Consider the following 17,327-nt stretch of genomic DNA (forward strand, 5'->3'; position numbering starts at 1 on the left):
TGCATAGCTGATGGAAGGAAACTTCGCATTAGGAAGCATTTGCTGGATTCACCATGAAACTAAATGAGCACCAAATAACGATAACAGCATCGATTGATAGGTGAGGCCAGGGTAAAGTATAAAACCATGAGCTTCAGTAGTAAAAAAGACACAAATTCAGTGCGAACGAAAATCCACTTTGGGCTGAGTGGCATGGAAAAAGCCTGAAACGTTGAATGTTAAACACGATGACATGAACGGCCAATCATAAGTTCTGAACAGGTCAGAAACTGTGCTGAGTAAAATATACTGACAGAAAGAAACAGTCTGCTATTAGCAAATCCAGCCCTCTCTATCACAAAGCGCTATAGGAGGCATCCAGATCAAAACAGCTGCATGATTTACTCAAGAACCACTTACCTGATACAAGAACGTTAGTGTAGGTATGAGCAAACCAATCTGAACTACGGAACATAAAGGCCCGTCTAGTCTGGCCACTTACCTGCCTCCTCTAAATCGGCCGATCCAACCTAGCATTTATTGATCCCTGTGTCTAGCTTGTGTCTTTCCAATGGAAAGATGCTGTGGAAGAGCGAGCAGGGGTCTCTCAAACCCCAGCCCAAGAAGGCTGGCAGCTTTATTCTGCATCGCCCACAGGTTCATATAAGGACCTCTCTCTGAAGTGGTTGTTGTAGATCATTACCTGATCCCTACAATGAGAGAAGCCACAAACCCCTGTAGTGGTTACTTCAAATATCACATCTACTTTGTGTCTTAATGTTTAATTCTCTGCATCTGCAATGCTGTTGGACAATCATTTGAACGAGGCAAATGTTGCTGATGTGGTGAAAAGGAAATGAATAATGTTGACAGTTGTGGTTTGCTTGACTTGTTTGGCCTATTTGCACCACTTCCTGCAGCCACACTGTAAACCTGATAAGTCTCCGCCTCAGTTTTTGCTTTTGCAGTATTTTTTATTTTTATCCTAGGCCCTGACTTTTCCTAAAGACAACTGAAGGTCAACGTTGCAAGGAATCCACCCTAACTGTGAGGTCTATTATGTTACATCAATAGGTTTTACAGCATGACACCTATATCTAAATGCCAAGGTTAAGTAGAAATGCGCCCGCTACCGTTATTATATTTATACTCTGAAATATTTAAACACCTACAATTACTCTACGATCTCCATACTCTGTTCCAATGGACTTGCACGGACTTTCATTTCTATGACTGTCAGTTAATGTCCTATCTTGGTAGGTTCCCACTGAACTTTATCTAAACTCTCTTGGGTTATTAGAAAATGTGATCCCCAAATCCGGACAAACTATTCTAGACGAGGCCCCCACAATTGTTTATACAGCTCTAATTGACGTTTTCTCTTCCCGCTGGTTTACTTTAGACTTCCACATTAATATTTGTGTCAAAGAGTAAGCTGTTGCAGCTGAGAAGCTTCTGCTACACCGTGTGGTTGGGAGACAAACAACGCTACAAACAGGAGCAGCTCGGACAGAGCTGGCATCCACCCTTCTTCCTGAAAAAGTACTGATTAGGCCTTTTAACCTACCAGGAAATAGTTTCAATGGCCCACGGCTCTAAGTTGTCCCAACAACTAACTTACATTCCTTCTAAGTTCTAAAGGCAGCAACAGTCCAGCCACGGCTCAGGATGCAAATGAGGTAGCTGCTGAAATCACAATTCAGCTTTGCATCTGTCAGAGGCCGTTAGAAGGAGCACTGAGCCAGTTGGGCAACAAGTGCATGGATTGAATATATTAATAATTTCTTCAGTCCGAGTATTACGGTAACATGCACTGAAGATACAATTATGTGTATATTTCTCCTTCAATCTAAATGGTAGCAGTCTAGGATTTGGTGAGGACATACAAGGTAAAAAAATACCGGGTTCCATCACAGGTCCTCTTGTGAAGGCAGCTTTAGGGCTCGAATTTGGTTTTTATATTACTTACTATGAAGTCAAGAAAAGGAATTTCGCAACTTAGCCCATAAAGGCCGTACCCAAATGGTCATGCTATCTATCAAGCACAGCATTAGGTAAACAGGGGTGCCAGCAAAAAACTAACAATTATGTAGTTGCTTGCTTTGAACTGCACACCAGCATGGATGTGGCTGGGGTTCAAGTATGCTTGCCCTGAACCTTACTGAGAATATCTAAGCACTCCAGAGCACAATGACAGTCTACACATACACTACACATACACTTCACATACACTTAGGGCAAACTTGATGCACTCTGAGGGTCCTCTCAGACCCACAAAATAGCCCTAGTGCCCCTCGATTCACCTTATGGAAGGGGGGAGAAAAACAAGGACTATCAGAATAACCCAATTGAGAAGGTATTGCTTTCTTTAGAAAACACAGAAGAACTTCATTATTTTTATTGAAAATTGGAAAATAATAGCAAGCCATGGGTACTTTTATTCAAGAGAAAAAGTCAATTGAATCCTAAAAACTAAAGTGCACAGAGGGGCCACATTGCTAGTCACAAAAAACACCACTAAACGTTTTGCACTTTTGATGAAGTGGATGGTTCTGATAAATGACTGCTATACAACGTTGCCTGGTCACAAAGGATGTCACAGAGCAGATGTTAACAATCAGACCTACATTTATGTGTCTGATGCTGTCCATAAAGAGTGCTTTTCCAGTATGATCCGTTCCCCTAGACCTTAATAACTATGTAAGGGGAACCTTGATTTAAAAATCACGTATAATTCATGAAGTTCATCATTTCCTTTTGATTTCCATTACCTGAACATATTTGCTAATTTTCTAACTCACCGAACACAATATGAAACTCCATAGGCACAACCACTTCAAACAAATTAAAACAAATTAAAAAGTGCACTCAGAGAATAGCACATCAGTAATGAGCTCTGTGTCCGCCACCTTATCAGGCTGATTTAGGGTGTCACCCTGTCCGGACCAGTAGTTAATGACTTAATAACAATACTATGTTATGTTATGTTATTTTATTTTTATATAGCACAAATTACCATCGGTCTCTAAACGCTTAAAGAAGGAGCAGGGCTCTGCATGACTGCTGGACGGAGGATTAAACAGATGTCAGTGTTTCTCTGAACAGGTGGGTATTGGTAATACAGAAAGTTATAAAGGCCTTTGTGCCACTGAGCCACTGGCTTGAAAATATAAGCCAACTTAATTTAATGCTACTTGATCTGCATTTCAAAGATTTGTAAAGACTGCATTTCAAATCTAAACAAAAGCCATTATTTATTTATGTGTGTATAAATATATGTATTATTTGTGTGTTCATATGTGTGTGTGGATAGACAGACAGATAGCTAGATAGATAGACATGTATGATAGTTCAAAGTAAGCAGGTGAGAACATCCCCTAGCACTGCCCAAACATCCACAGAAGAAGCCTTGGTCTCGTTTATGGCCACTATGCATCAGGAGCTGTTTGCAGCCGTTCGAGTGTCAAACAATGGTAGATGTACCCCACTGTTTAAATCCTTAAAGGGGGTACGGCAAGGCTGCATTTTAGCCCCCACGCTTTTCACCATCTATATCAACGGCCTGGGGGCACATCTGCGCGGCCAGAACGCGGACGTCCCACGTGCAGGTGATGTACAAATCCCGGCACTCCTGTACGCGGACGACGCCGTGTTGATTGCTCGAACTGGTGTTGGCCTTCAGATTCTTTTGGACGCATTTGGCACTTTTATGAATAATTTGGATCTGAAGGTAAATGTCTCAAAATCTCACACAATGGTTATGGGGCGTGAGTGTACCAAAAAACTCAGACACTCTGTTCATCACCACCCCCTTTTCTAAATCGTGTACCAAAAAAAGGCATAAATCTTTCTTTTGTAGAGGGGTCCCCGTCTCAATGGTAACGACATTCCCCTACTTGGGTGTACTATTTGACCAAAAGGGAACATGGGGGCCACAGATAAGAGCTAAAAAGTTGGCGGTAACTAGATCCTCCTCAGCGATCCTGGGTTTCGCAGGCAAGTTGGGAGCTAGGCCCATGGAAGCCCTTTTAAAGATCTATAAGAGCAAGCCAGTGGCCATTGCACTTTACGGTTCACCTTTATGGGGCTATGTTAATCTTGACCCTATCCAGAGAGCGGAAAACAGATTTATTAGATCCCTTCTTTCCGTACCTCAGTCTACCCCAACCTATTCAATCCATCGAGAGGTGGGTTTACCGTATTTGTCAGATCTATTGAGCTTAGCACCCCTGATCCTATGGTTGAAAATGTGGTTAAATGAAGACCTCCCACTAAATCACAAAATACTGAAGGACGTTTTATCTCTAGATAAACACAGTAGTATCCCATGGATGGCCTATCTAATTAAATCTTTTACTGACCTGGGTCGCCCTGAGCTCTTTTTATGCCCAGACAAAATCAGGGCCCTGGATATAGGTCACATAAAAAAGGCATTCATGGAAAGTAAGGAAGCGCATCGCGAGGATGATGAACTATTGAAGCCATCAGTCAGGTCACATAACCTTTTGGTCAGTGCCCCCTCCATCGCACCTTATCTTATTTTCGTAACCTTTCCCTATCATAGGTTCCTGTTAACCAAGTTCAGGTTCAACCTGATACACTACCACCTTGGTTCATTTAAGGGCTGGCAGAAGCCAGATGAAGCTCCACCTTGTAGATGTGACGACTTCTCGGTGCAGGACACAATGCACTTTGTTATGTTTTGCAGCTTCTTTCATGAGCAGAGGAAAAAATATCTGCTCCCTATTCTAAAAGAAGCGGGTTTCACTCAGGTTCGCCCAGCATTGCTTTATTTACAGCTTTTGTCAAATCCCCGCACTACCTTTTGCATCGCGAATTTCTTAGTAGCTGCAGCTAGGGTGAAAGCTGCTGGTCAAAATTCGCCTTAGCAATTTTTAAGGGTTATTATGCTTGCTTCCTATGAAATAATTTGTATTGTCTTAATTTTGTATATAGTATTTAACATGTATTGTAGTTTTAATGTTCTTAGGGAAACGCTGGGTTATGTATGTACATATGTATCCTATGTTATGTTTTATCGTTTTTTTGTTTCTTTGTATGACTTGTAATAAGTCGAATAAAGATATCCTGACTGACTGACATCCACAGATCCAGGTACTATTGGAGGTACTGTTCCAATGATATAAACCATTCTTGTGCAACCGTTTTTTGGACAAACATGTCTCAATTATTTAACTTGTTGCAGGAAGTACGTCCGACATACAGATTACAGACCCTGTTCGTAGGGCGCACTATATAAATGCATTAAAATAGAAAAGAGTAAAGTACAGAAGCAATTGTGTTATTTCTTATTTATTAAAGAGCATATGAATACGGAAGCATACCAGAGTCGTTGTCACTTCCTGTTCCTCTAAATTCAATATTTTATTAGTTATATATAAAAGGTGAATATATATATATATATATATATATATCTGCAAATACCTCGCAGCAGCGCTCCTCCAAAGAAAAACGAGGCAAGGACCAGCTTCTCAGCATCTTATTTATTTAGCCATTAACCAGAAAGTCATGACGCGTTTCGGCCGTCCCAGCGGCCTTGGTCACATGGCGATATAGATTGCTTTTGCCCTTTTTAAAGTGATATCGTGCAGTCACATGTTACAATGATGGACATAAACAAAATACTACCTGTATAAATACATTTGCCTGTACTTTCTCATAGGTGCCAATACAGAAGTGAATTAATGGCTGTATAAATACATAAATTAATCCTGTAGTCTCATTATATAAAAAATTATTTTGTATATATACATTTGCAGCTTCAAATCTCATGTGAAAGAGTATTTTTAGTTTTGCAATTTCATATATAACAGCATAAATGCCTTTAACTCTTTAAGTTGGTAATGAGAAAAATATGTCAATTTTGTCCATCAAATCCATTAATAAATATTGTGCATGGTCAGTGCTCACCAACGTGTATTAAATCATAATGCAAAATAGTAATAATAATCACTACTATTACATGATAGTAGAGAAAGAAAGATCCAAAAAAGAAATGAGCTTAATCTATAAGGACCCTACAAAAAAAAGAAGAAATGAATTCATAATGAACATATTACCAGCCATTGAAAACTCGGAAGAAGGGGATATAATACCATTTGATATTATTTAGTTCTATTAATTCATTCTCACCTTCAACCATATTGTAACGCCTGTATTTTAAAGTGACTTCGTGTCAAATAGAAAAAATATATATAATTTTTTCCTTTAAAGTGACATCGTGCAATCAAAAGTGCAAATACAGTTAAAGTGGCTGGTGCTGGAGGGTTATACTGGAATGAGGTAGTAAAGGGAGGAAAAGTCTTAACTCTGTTCAAACAGAGTTATACTTTAGTATTCAAGACAAGATATGATCATACATTACCAATGTAGCATATATAGAAAATCACACCATAAAACCAATCTATTAAAAAGAGGGAATCGGTGACATGATTAAAATCAGCTATCACATCAAACATCAGGATAAAACAAGCTACCCTAATATTTAAAACGACGGCTAAAATCAATCAATTCATATATATATGTATATATACACACACACTCGTAGCTATGAAGGTACATTGTTTTAATAGATCCATCATGTTTTGGTGGTGCCCCAAGGTAAGTACACTGGAAATCATCACTACCAAACCATACTGCATATTGATTTAACCCTTAAACTGACTGGTTAGCAAATAAGCAAAACACAGCAGCTCCTGTTTTCCCCAAGCAAATCCACCCTCATTAAATAAACAGATGCATTCTAAAATGAAATGCAGTGACTCACTTCTACTGGGGCTTCAATTTCCCAACAATCTCGAGGATGCATATAATTATCTGCGGTACCATATGTATCAATACACCTTCCATTTAAACACATCTGGCTTCTTAATTAAAAATGCTCTACATATTCTGTATCATCAGAAATTGGTCATGTTTCATGGATTACACACACACCAGATTAAAGTCGAGTTTTCTTGCATACTGAGCAAAACAGGCATAAATTGTCTATATACAGCAATTCATCAAGACCTCAAGTGATTAGCCACAGTTTTCTAAGCAAGGTGTTAACAATTGCAGTTCCTTTTTTAAATTCCTTCTGTGCGCCTCCTCATATACCTGGAAGCTCCTTAAAATGCCTTGGGACTTCTTACAATTGCTGCATTAGTGATATTTGTCTTTACTTATTGGTATATAAATGACACTATACTACCAAATCAGGACTTAGCAATACAAGATTGTAGATCTATCTTGATTTCAGAGTCAATAAAATTAAATGCATCAAAGTTAAACAGCTCACTGTAAAACAGAATAGAACACTCATATTTCATTAATAAGTTAGTAGTTTCATAAATACTATGATCAATTTGAAAGTAATACACAACACTGTCCAGCTTCAAAATCCTCAATGGTGTGTGTTAAGAACTCAAGCACGAAATCAGGCCTGGTATTATTTAAAACATACTGGTGTGGAATATCTACAGCCAAGATCTACAGCACAGGTATAACCACAGTTTTTCTGTAGATGATCACAAGAACCAAAGAACAATGCTGCAAGCAAGAACAGACATTTCGATGTGATCTGTGTATTTTAAACACTTTCGTCCCACTGGTATATTTAGAAATAGGAAGTGGTTCCCCATAGTAGAACACTGCATGAGGTCACAAAAGGTGCAAGGATCTCTCATGTAGTGGTACATCTCAGAGAGAAAACTTCTGAGTGCTTCTGATTGATTTGCGTTATTCTTGTGTATTTACAATACGCTAAGAAAGAAAAACCAGACATTGAAGCTCCTATGTAACTGCTGATAATGCCCAATCAGAAGGGCTGGCACTGGGACATAGCCAACAGCCAGTTCAGATGCCGATGACCAGGGTCTGAATAAAAATAGCTAACTCACTATTTCCTTTCAGAGTCTCGATGATTCAGCATATACAAAAGTTAATAAGTGCCAAACTCAGAGATCTTTCAGTGTCCAGACTGACCTTAGCTGGATATCTGAAACCATGGAGTCTGTATTGATTTGAGGCAATCGCATTATTCAGCAAAGTCTCACTGACTGGGTAGAATTCTTTTTCAGCTTGGTTTCAAGAAATGGATAAGGACCATTAAAAGATCGGGAATAAACATACTATAAGATAGCTGCTCGATTGTAAATCTAAACATCTTGACAAGAACTCTACTCCCTAAATACAGCATCATTTGAAACACTTCACAAACAAACCCTTGAGAAATCCATTCCAGTGTCGGTATTGAATTTGACTCAACTGTGGTGTCACAACAGTACCTAGACGGCGACACAAATGTTACATTATCTTACACTACGTCCCATCTACAACACTAGTGGTTACATTAGTTTACTGTATAAATAAGCTCCAGATATATCGCCTGCCACTCTTGGCCAAGCACCTGGTCCTTTGAAAATCACTATGTGCCCGATTCACAAAGATTTGGTTCTGATTATATGCAGCTCACTTTTTAGGTCTCGCCTGTCGATGCGCATGCGCATCGAGCAAGGCGAGAGTATTGGGACTTATCCGCTCTTTATCCACACTGCAAGGAATCGTGGCGATTCCTTGCAGTGCCCGTGACTTTTAAGCTCAATGCGCATGCGCATTGAGCTTAAAAGCGCGTGCCCGTCCGTCTTTGTTTACCCGCTCCGCCCCCTCCCCTTCCCTCCGTGTCGCATTTCTCCTCCCCCCTCCCCTCTCCTCCGTCCGTCCGTCTTGTTTGTTTGTTTAATTTAACCCGCTCCGCCCCCTCCCCTTCCCGCCGTGTCGCATTTCTCCTCCCCCCTCCCCTCTCTTCCGTCCGTCCGTCTTGTTTTCTTTCTCTCCTGCCTCTTGTGTTTTTCTCCTTCACTGTTGCCTTTTCTCTCGCCGGCTCGCTGCTGCAGATACTTCTCCGTATGTACATTTCCTCCCTGTCTTATCTCTCCCTGCATGGTGCGCTCCTCACTGGCTCTGTCCCCTAATAAGCTTAATAGGCCGGCTTTATTTAATTATCAGTGATCGCGCTCTGTTCTTTCAGGCTCATAAAACACCTTGCGTGTTGGCGAAACACTCATCATATTGATCTGGCGCCACCGGGAAATTTATCTCTGCTGCCCCACGGGGCATAAATCCGCCTGCCTGGCCTCCAGTGTCAGGGCAGGTGGAAGGGGCGCCGCCGGTACTGTATATTGAGCCCTCACTGCGGATTTGCCAGGACAGCGCTCCGTGTCCCCTCCACGGGCCCCTCCGTGGTCACGGATCGGTACCTCCCAAGGCATCGCTTCCATGTCCGTCCCCGCTACACCCCAGCAACCGCCTCCCCCTTGGCAACGCAGCCCGGGCGCGAAGGCATGCATGGCAGGAGTCAGTCAAGTGCTCAGCACTTCTTCTGTAATAGAGCCGGCCCTGCTCCTGGGGTGAGAGGAAGCCCCCCTGTTTCCCCATCATATTGTTCCCAGCGCCTCGGTTGTTGTGCCCGGCCCACTTCCTGCTCGGCTGGAGGACGGGAGGCCGCGTGGGACATTCCTTGCTGCTAGACCCCTTAATTGCCCTCTTGGACCATGACATGCTTCCTCCCTCCTCCCTACTTAAAGAAATGCTCACGATCGGTACCCACCCCGGGAGTGCACAAAACCTTTCCCCTACATGTCCGGCTTCTTGTCTCTATGAGCATGCGCCGTGCGAGGGGGAAGGTGTGCATCCAGAGTGGCCTGTCTGGACTTATTTATATACTTGTGCAGGATATCCTTGTCTTACCAATTCCTTTACTCTGCCGACCCCTTTTTCCTACCACTTACCCCTTACGCCGGGTCTTCTGTGGCTGCCTGCGTTGGTGCCCCATCCCCCCAATCCCTTTGGCGCCCTTCACTCACCCTCACCCTCAACTCCTCACTCACCCTCAACCCCTCACCCTCACCCTCACTCACCCTCAACCCCTCACCCTCAACCCCTCACTCACCCTCACTCCTCACTCCCCCTCACTCACCCTCAACCCCTCACCCTCACTCACCCTCAACCCCTCACCCTCACTCACCCTCAACCCCTCACCCTCAACCCCTCACTCACCCTCACCCTCACTCACCCTCAACCCCTCACCCTCACTCTCACTCACCCTCACTCACCCTCAACCCCTCACTCACCCTCACTCTCACTCACCCTCACTCACCCTCAACCCCTCACCCTCACCCTCACTCACCCTCAACCCCTCACCCTAACTCACCCTCACCCTCACTCACCCTCAACCCCTCACTCACCCTCACTCACCCTCAACCCCTCACCCTCACTCTCACTCTCACTCACCCTCACTCACCCTCACCCTCACTCACCCTCACCCTCACCCTCACTCACCCTCACCCTCACTCACTCTCACCCTCACTCACCCTCAACCCCTCACCCTCAACCCCTCACTCACCCTCACTCACCCTCAACCCCTCACCCTCACTCACTCACCCTCACTCACCCTCACTCACCCTCAACCCCTCACTCACCCTCACTCTCACTCATCCTCACTCACCCTCAACCCCTCACCCTCACTCACCCTCAACCCCTCACCCTAACTCACCCTCACTCACCCTCAACCCCTCACTCACCCTCAACCCCTCAACATCAACCCCTCACCCTCACCCACCCTCACTCACCCTCACTCACCCTCACTCACCCTCACCCTCACTCACCCTCACTCACTCTCACCCTCACTCACTCTTACCCTCACTCACCCTCACTCTCACTCACCCTCAACCCCTCACCCTCACTCACCCTCAACCCCTCACTCACCCTCACTCACCCTCACCCACCCTCACTCACCCTCAACCCCTCACCCTCACACAGTGCAATAGGTCTCGGAGCATTTGAGTTAGAGCTTTTAGAAATGTTTATGGCTTTTTTTTTTAATTCTTTAGCATTGGCTACAGGAAACAAAAATGCTAAAGATTTACAAAAAAACCCATAAACAATTCTAAAAGCACTAACTCTAATGCTGCGAGACCTATTGCATTTCCAATGCTTGTTCATTGCTGCTGGCTTACTCCTGAATTCTAGGAGTAAATCAATGGTACTACTAGAATAAACCACACTTACTCACAGGCAAATCTTTTTAAAACTGGCCCACTGTCTCCAAGCACGATCAGTTCCTTTATATGAAAATAAATTGGAAGTGCTTAGATGTATGTTAACACTATTACAAAGCACTACTTGAAACAAGCATTGGAAATGCAATAGGTCTCGCAGTAGTAAAGTTTGAGCTATAGGTGTTATTTATTTTTTTGTTTTTTATTTATGTGTTGTTTTTTCTAAATAGCTAAATTAATAGCTTTCTTCTTTACAAAGCCAATAGTTATAATTTTTGTAAATGTGACACCTCTAGCATTTGTAAAGCAACATGTTTTGTATTAACGGGACTTATATGTGACTTATATGTATTGATATAAAAAAAATCAATGGCTTTAAAAAACAATTAATAATTAATACGTAAATAAAATTGATTTTATTTATATTGCCAATAGCTTAAAGTTTATTAAATATATTTAGTGAAGATGCTGTGGTTGCGCTGAGTGAGGGTGAGTGAGAGTGAGGGTGAGTGAGGGGTTGAGGGTGAGTGAGGGTGAGTGAGGGTGAGTGAGGGTGAGGGTGAGTGAGGTTGAGTGAGGGTGAGTGAGGGTGAGTGAGGGTGGGTGGGGTTGAGGGTGAGTGAGGGTGAGGGTGAGTGAGGGTGAGGGGTTGAGGGTGAGTGAGGGTGAGGGGTTGAGGGTGGGTGAGGGTGAGTGAGGGTGAGGGGTTGAGGGTGGGTGAGGGTGAGTGAGGGTGAGGGTGAGGGGTTGAGGGTGAGTGAGGATGAGTGAGAGTGAGGGGTTGAGGGTGAGGGGTTGAGGGTGAGGGGTTGAGGGTGAGTGAGGGTGAGGGTGAGGGGTTGAGGGTGAGTGAGGGTGAGGGGTTGAGGGTGAGTGAGGGTGAGTGAGGGTGAGGGTGAGGGGTTGAGGGTGAGTGAGGGTGAGGGTGAGTGAGGGTGAGTGAGGGTGAGGGTGAGTGAGCAGGCACCTGAGGCTTGTCTGTCTGATGGACCTGTGGCTTGTCAGTCTGGTCGTTGTGATCGGCTGTGGGGGAGACAAAGCCTCCTCCCCACACTGATGACTTGTTAATTGCACTGCTCAAAAGACACGCCTCTCTAAAAGGCTCACTGACACCTTCTGGGGCCTAGGATGGAACGAGGTGCATGATGCGCGTCCTCCTGACGCCCTATTGTCATTCACCAAATAACAATTATTGGCCTGCTCAGACTACCTCTCCCCTAAAGCTAGAAAAAGCTTAGAAAAATCAACCTAGGTATATAGAGTTGCTAGAGCCACAGACAAAAAAATAAAATCGGTCCACAAGCTGGCCTCTGCCACAGGCCCCTCGGGCAGCAACCGATTGCCCGCCCTGCCAATCCGACCCTGTAAATAAGTCCCTCTGTAGAAAACGAAGACAAGCGCCCCCTTCAGGTCAGGTGAGAGTTGCTTTTAAGGTCCGCCGTATTCTGGCACTCATTACTTTCCACTTATAATAGGACAATACAAAACTACCAGTCCCAGAATGCAAAGTGAATAACACGTGTGGGTGCGAATAAATCACAAGAGATGCAGGACAACGTATCTCTAGAAAGACTGCCAGTTCCCCCCTCACGCCTCTGCGGTAGAGCAGACAGGATGCACCGCGGCTGCAGGGGAAGTCATTTGCATGCAAAAATAACATTAGCATCTCATGCAAGTAACGGTTCTTGAGTCATACTAAGAGTCTCCACAGGGAGGTCTTGTGAAAGTCTGACAAACAGGGGGCGGGCTTTACTCCTATTTTAAAGTGGGCCACGTCCGCTGCGCGAGATGATCCAGGCTAGGCTGCGCGGAGGCAAAGGCACTCTGAAAACCATGGGGAGGAATGAATGCCCTGCCTGGCAGAACTGCTCAGAGCTCGCACAGGACAAACTATGCTTTCTGCTTCCAGCTTGTGTGTTAGCTAACAAAGTACTCCTAATATGACGGATAATTACGTTGCATCAGGGAGCACTGTGTGTTGTTAGGAGGCCATTGCTGTGGGGAGGGGGGAGGAGAAATGCGACGCGACATGGCAGGCAGGGGAGGGGGCGGAGCGGGGGTGTGGGAGGAGTGCGGGAACAGACGGCGAGGGGAGGAGAGTAGGAGGAGGAGAGTAGGGGAGGCACGGCCTAGCGGCCGTGCAATCAAGAATTGAGGGGGCGGGAGAGTAGGCAAGGCAGGCGGCTGGGGGCATGTGCACGCGCTTTTAAGCTCAATGCGCATGTGCATTGAGCTTAAAAGTCACGGGCACTGCAAGGAATCGCCACGATTCCTTGCAAGTTGGATAAAGAGTGGATAAGCCCCCATAGTCTTGCTTGCTCGATGCGCATGCGCATCGACAGGCGAGACCTAAAAACGGCTATTTCAAGAACTCCCTTGAATCACACATTAAGCTCGTCTTCTGGGAGCTGAGGCAGAAATAGCTGCTATGTGATGGTGTGGTGCCCGACATCACATTTATTGCACAGGGTCCAAATCTTTGGATATTGTTCTTTGAGTATTTCAAGCTTGGTGAGAAGTGGCTATCTAAAAAAACTGCCTCTAAAGCTACAGTCTGAATGTATTGTGGAAAAACTTTTAAAGGCTAGCGCTTTTGCAAAAATGGGATTCTGCATTTCAGACACAAAGCGTCTTAGTTTGGGGGGGGGGGGGGGGGGGGGGGGGGGTGAGGGGGACGTTTTTTTCCAGACAAACACCATTGCAGTATGATCCCAAAATTTAACAAACGAAGCCTGAAATAAGGAGGCAGGTAACTTGTGTGCCAATATAGACGGTGGTGTGGATTTCCTATATATAGTCAGTGAAATATCTTGAATGTTTTAACGATCTCTTTTGTACCAACTACCAACTGTGTATTTGTTATCTTTAAATTATAATGGCCATTTTTCGCTTTAAAGTAAGAGAATGCTCGGTTTCTTCTTTTCTTACGTAGGCACGTAGGGAACGGTGATCATTAACTGTACACTGTAGCAGACACGCTTACTGCATGCACTCCAGCTGCCAAGCATTTAGCATACCCTGCAGCCAACAAGCACATAGCATATGCTGCAGCCAACAACATTTTATCATACACGGCAACCACCATGCATACAATATACGGTGCTGCTAAAAGGTCTCCGCATGCCCGGCAGCTGCAAAGAATATAGCATCAACTACTGCAACTGAATATATACAATATTTTCACGGCTACCAATATTGCGACAGGGAGAGAAAAACAAGCATTTATATGCAATAGGTCTTGCATTTATGAGAGTTTAAGTTATTGGCATTGTAAATAACAATGCCTTTTATTTATGTTTTAAAAACGAAAACATACATAAAAGGCATTGTTATTTGCAATGTCAATAGCTCAAACTCGTGTAAATGCGACACCTATTGCATTGCAAATGCTTGTTAGATTAGTGAGTAGAAACGCTACCTTTTATCCTGCACAGCAAATTAATTAAATAAACAAGCGGGGCTGCTAAAGTAAAAGTGGAACGGGCTGCAAATTAAAAAAAAATAGTGCTTACCGACTTATGAAGGAGACCATGTAACGCCACAAGTAAAAGATCCAGTCCTCATGGGAGGTAACAAGTGGTAATAGGGCGGTAACAAGCCTCATTATCGATCGGAAGGCAGCATTTACCAAGGACAATGACACCAGCCAATCATAAATATGGGTGGAGAGAAGGCGAGGCTTCCACAGCATACTCGACGACTGCATGCCTCGCAGAGTGAGCAGCGCATGCGCACTGCCGCTAGGCTCACTTAAAAAAATACAATACTGTGACAGACAGCAGTTCCCATTCAGATAAAAAACATTGCATTCATCAAGCAAACAGAACAAGGTAAGTCATATAGCTTAAATTGCAGTTCCAAGAATACAAGATAATGCTGATAATTACACAGCAGACACTGTAACCATCCAGTATTTCGCTGCAGCCACCAAGCGTTCCATAAGAGGCAGCTTCTGAGGATACAGAATTCACTACAGCCACCAAGTATATGTCCTTACATGTGCAATCAAAGCGTATTTAGAATACTCTGCCACCAGTATGTTTACAGAACACACACTGCAGTCGTGATAAAGAGAATATGTTGCACTCATACATATATACCATGATACAAATAAGATGAGTTCAGCATATACTGCAACTTTCTTACAGTGTAGGCAGCAGTGCTCAAGCATGCAGCAAGTATACACAACATGTTGCAGCCACGATGTACATAGCATAAGATTCAATCAACAATCATGGTGAATACTGTATGCAAGTACGCAAATAATAATACTAAAGGCAACAGAGAGAATCAGGCATCCATTTAACGCATACCCTACATTGCACCTTTCATGCCTCTGCGGTAGGTTGCATCACCCAAGCATACATGGTACCACCAGAGCATCATCTGTAGTCAAAAAGAACATATCCAACACTAACTTAAGCAGAAAGCAAGAACCCTTTTCCTCGGGATATGTTAGTAACTGCCGTCTTTACATAAGTATAATACAGTGACGTTGTTTATCACATGGCATGTGCTCCATGTATATAGAATGTAGCCGCCAAAGATAGTATCAGCATGCCCTTCAAATGACAATATCCAGGATACAAAGGTATCAGTAAAAATAGCATACAACACGGCAGGCAAACCTATGCCATACAAGGCAAGCTCAAGGGTATAGCATGCACTGCAGTGCTCAGGTACAGGAGATACACTGCAGGCATCAAACGAGGCAAAGTAAAACACACATTTCAGCCACAATGCTTGAAGAATAAAGAAGACCCAGCAAAAGTATAGAATACACAGTAACCCAATGAAAATGCACAACACACAGCAGCACCAAGATCATAGCGTGCACCTCAGCCATTATGAATATAGCGAATGCTGCCATCAACGAAAGAACTGAAGCAACCGTTTATAGAGCATACCCTGTAATGAGCAAACATATAGCAGAGAGAGACCACAAAGAACACAGCCGACGTGCAAGTATGAATTAACACAACTCTGGATTATTTGGCAAGTGAAATGCTGCCAGAGCCTGCAAACCGCTAATCGAATAGTGGATGATGCAGCCATTAAGAACATGGCACACGAGGCCTCAAGGACTTGGAATACATTACAATCAGTGTGCATAAGTATGTGGTAAGCCATGCTAGGTGTCAAGGGTGTCTCATAGTCTATAGTTACAAAGCATATACATACACCGGATTTACCAAATCTATAGCATGGACTCGCATTCCCAAGTCCAATGCAAACATATCCTGCAGCTTCTAAGGGCGTGACATGCGCAGTAGGCATCGAACATTTAGCACACACTGAAATCAGTATGAGTACAGCTTATGCTACAGATACAGGACATGTCAAATAGTCAGGGCCACTAGAATTATACAGCAGCGGAGGGCCAAATGAAGGTGGGAGTAAGGCAGTTTACGTGGCATTATGAGGCACATTCTGTGGCTGGAACTACACGCTGTTTTTCACTGTATGTCACATTCATACAAAAGGACTCAAGGTTGTGCAAAATATGGTTTCTTAGGAAAGAAAGTAAACGCATTCACAAATTCCAATTAACATTTTTATTTTAAAAACGAATATTTATTCTGCGATGCATCGAAGCTCAGGAACACCAAAACCATATTATTAACGCTGCTCCTTCTAGTGCCAAGACTAAACTAGCGTTGTTACAAGAAGTGTGCAGAAGCAGTCCACTCAGCAGAAAACAAACATGCATGTTCATAATTCTTGTAATAAAATGTGTGCCTCTCTTATTGTGCTTATCCCAGTTAAGCGCCAGAACTGATCTTCAGTTTTGGGCTTGCTCTGGGTTCACACTGTGTGAACAACTTATTTATGTAAAGATATACATCATATATGTTTAGTGTACGTTTCTGACTTGGGCATGGCATTGTAAGGTTTAATACATCAGAAGGTAAAATGAGAGATGCTACGATTGGGATTTTTCTGTAACCTGACTGCCCTAATAAAATAATTGCTGATTGCTTCTCTGAAAACAGTAGCTCTGCTTTCTCATCAATCTGCACGAATGAAACAAGACATGCTAATGACAAAGAAAGACACATTCGTTTCATTCTCATTGAACCACATTTAAATATGCAATATTTTATCTTTCATGCAGACAAAAAAGCCCTATCCCCTCCATTAACTAAAGACAGTAATACTGGGTTGGCAACGATTTCACCCCATTATTAACAATGTAATGCCTAAATACAGCAATAAACAACTGAAAGGGGACCCAGTACCTTATAAAAGTCTGTCAATTCACTGCACCACTACTGTCTTTGTTTTAAT

At 43.5% G+C, this 17,327-nt stretch overlaps 1 protein-coding gene across 11 annotated transcripts in view; it reads right to left on the bottom strand.

The window, feature by feature from the left end:
- The window catches only part of FOXN3 (forkhead box N3), a 654,420-nt gene that overhangs the window by 50,079 nt on the left and 587,014 nt on the right, over positions 1 to 17,327 (bottom strand). The window lies entirely within an intron of this gene.

This window comes from Lissotriton vulgaris, chromosome 9 (genome assembly GCF_964263255.1).
Source record: "Lissotriton vulgaris chromosome 9, aLisVul1.2, whole genome shotgun sequence".
Classification (NCBI taxonomy): Eukaryota; Metazoa; Chordata; class Amphibia; order Caudata; family Salamandridae; genus Lissotriton; species Lissotriton vulgaris.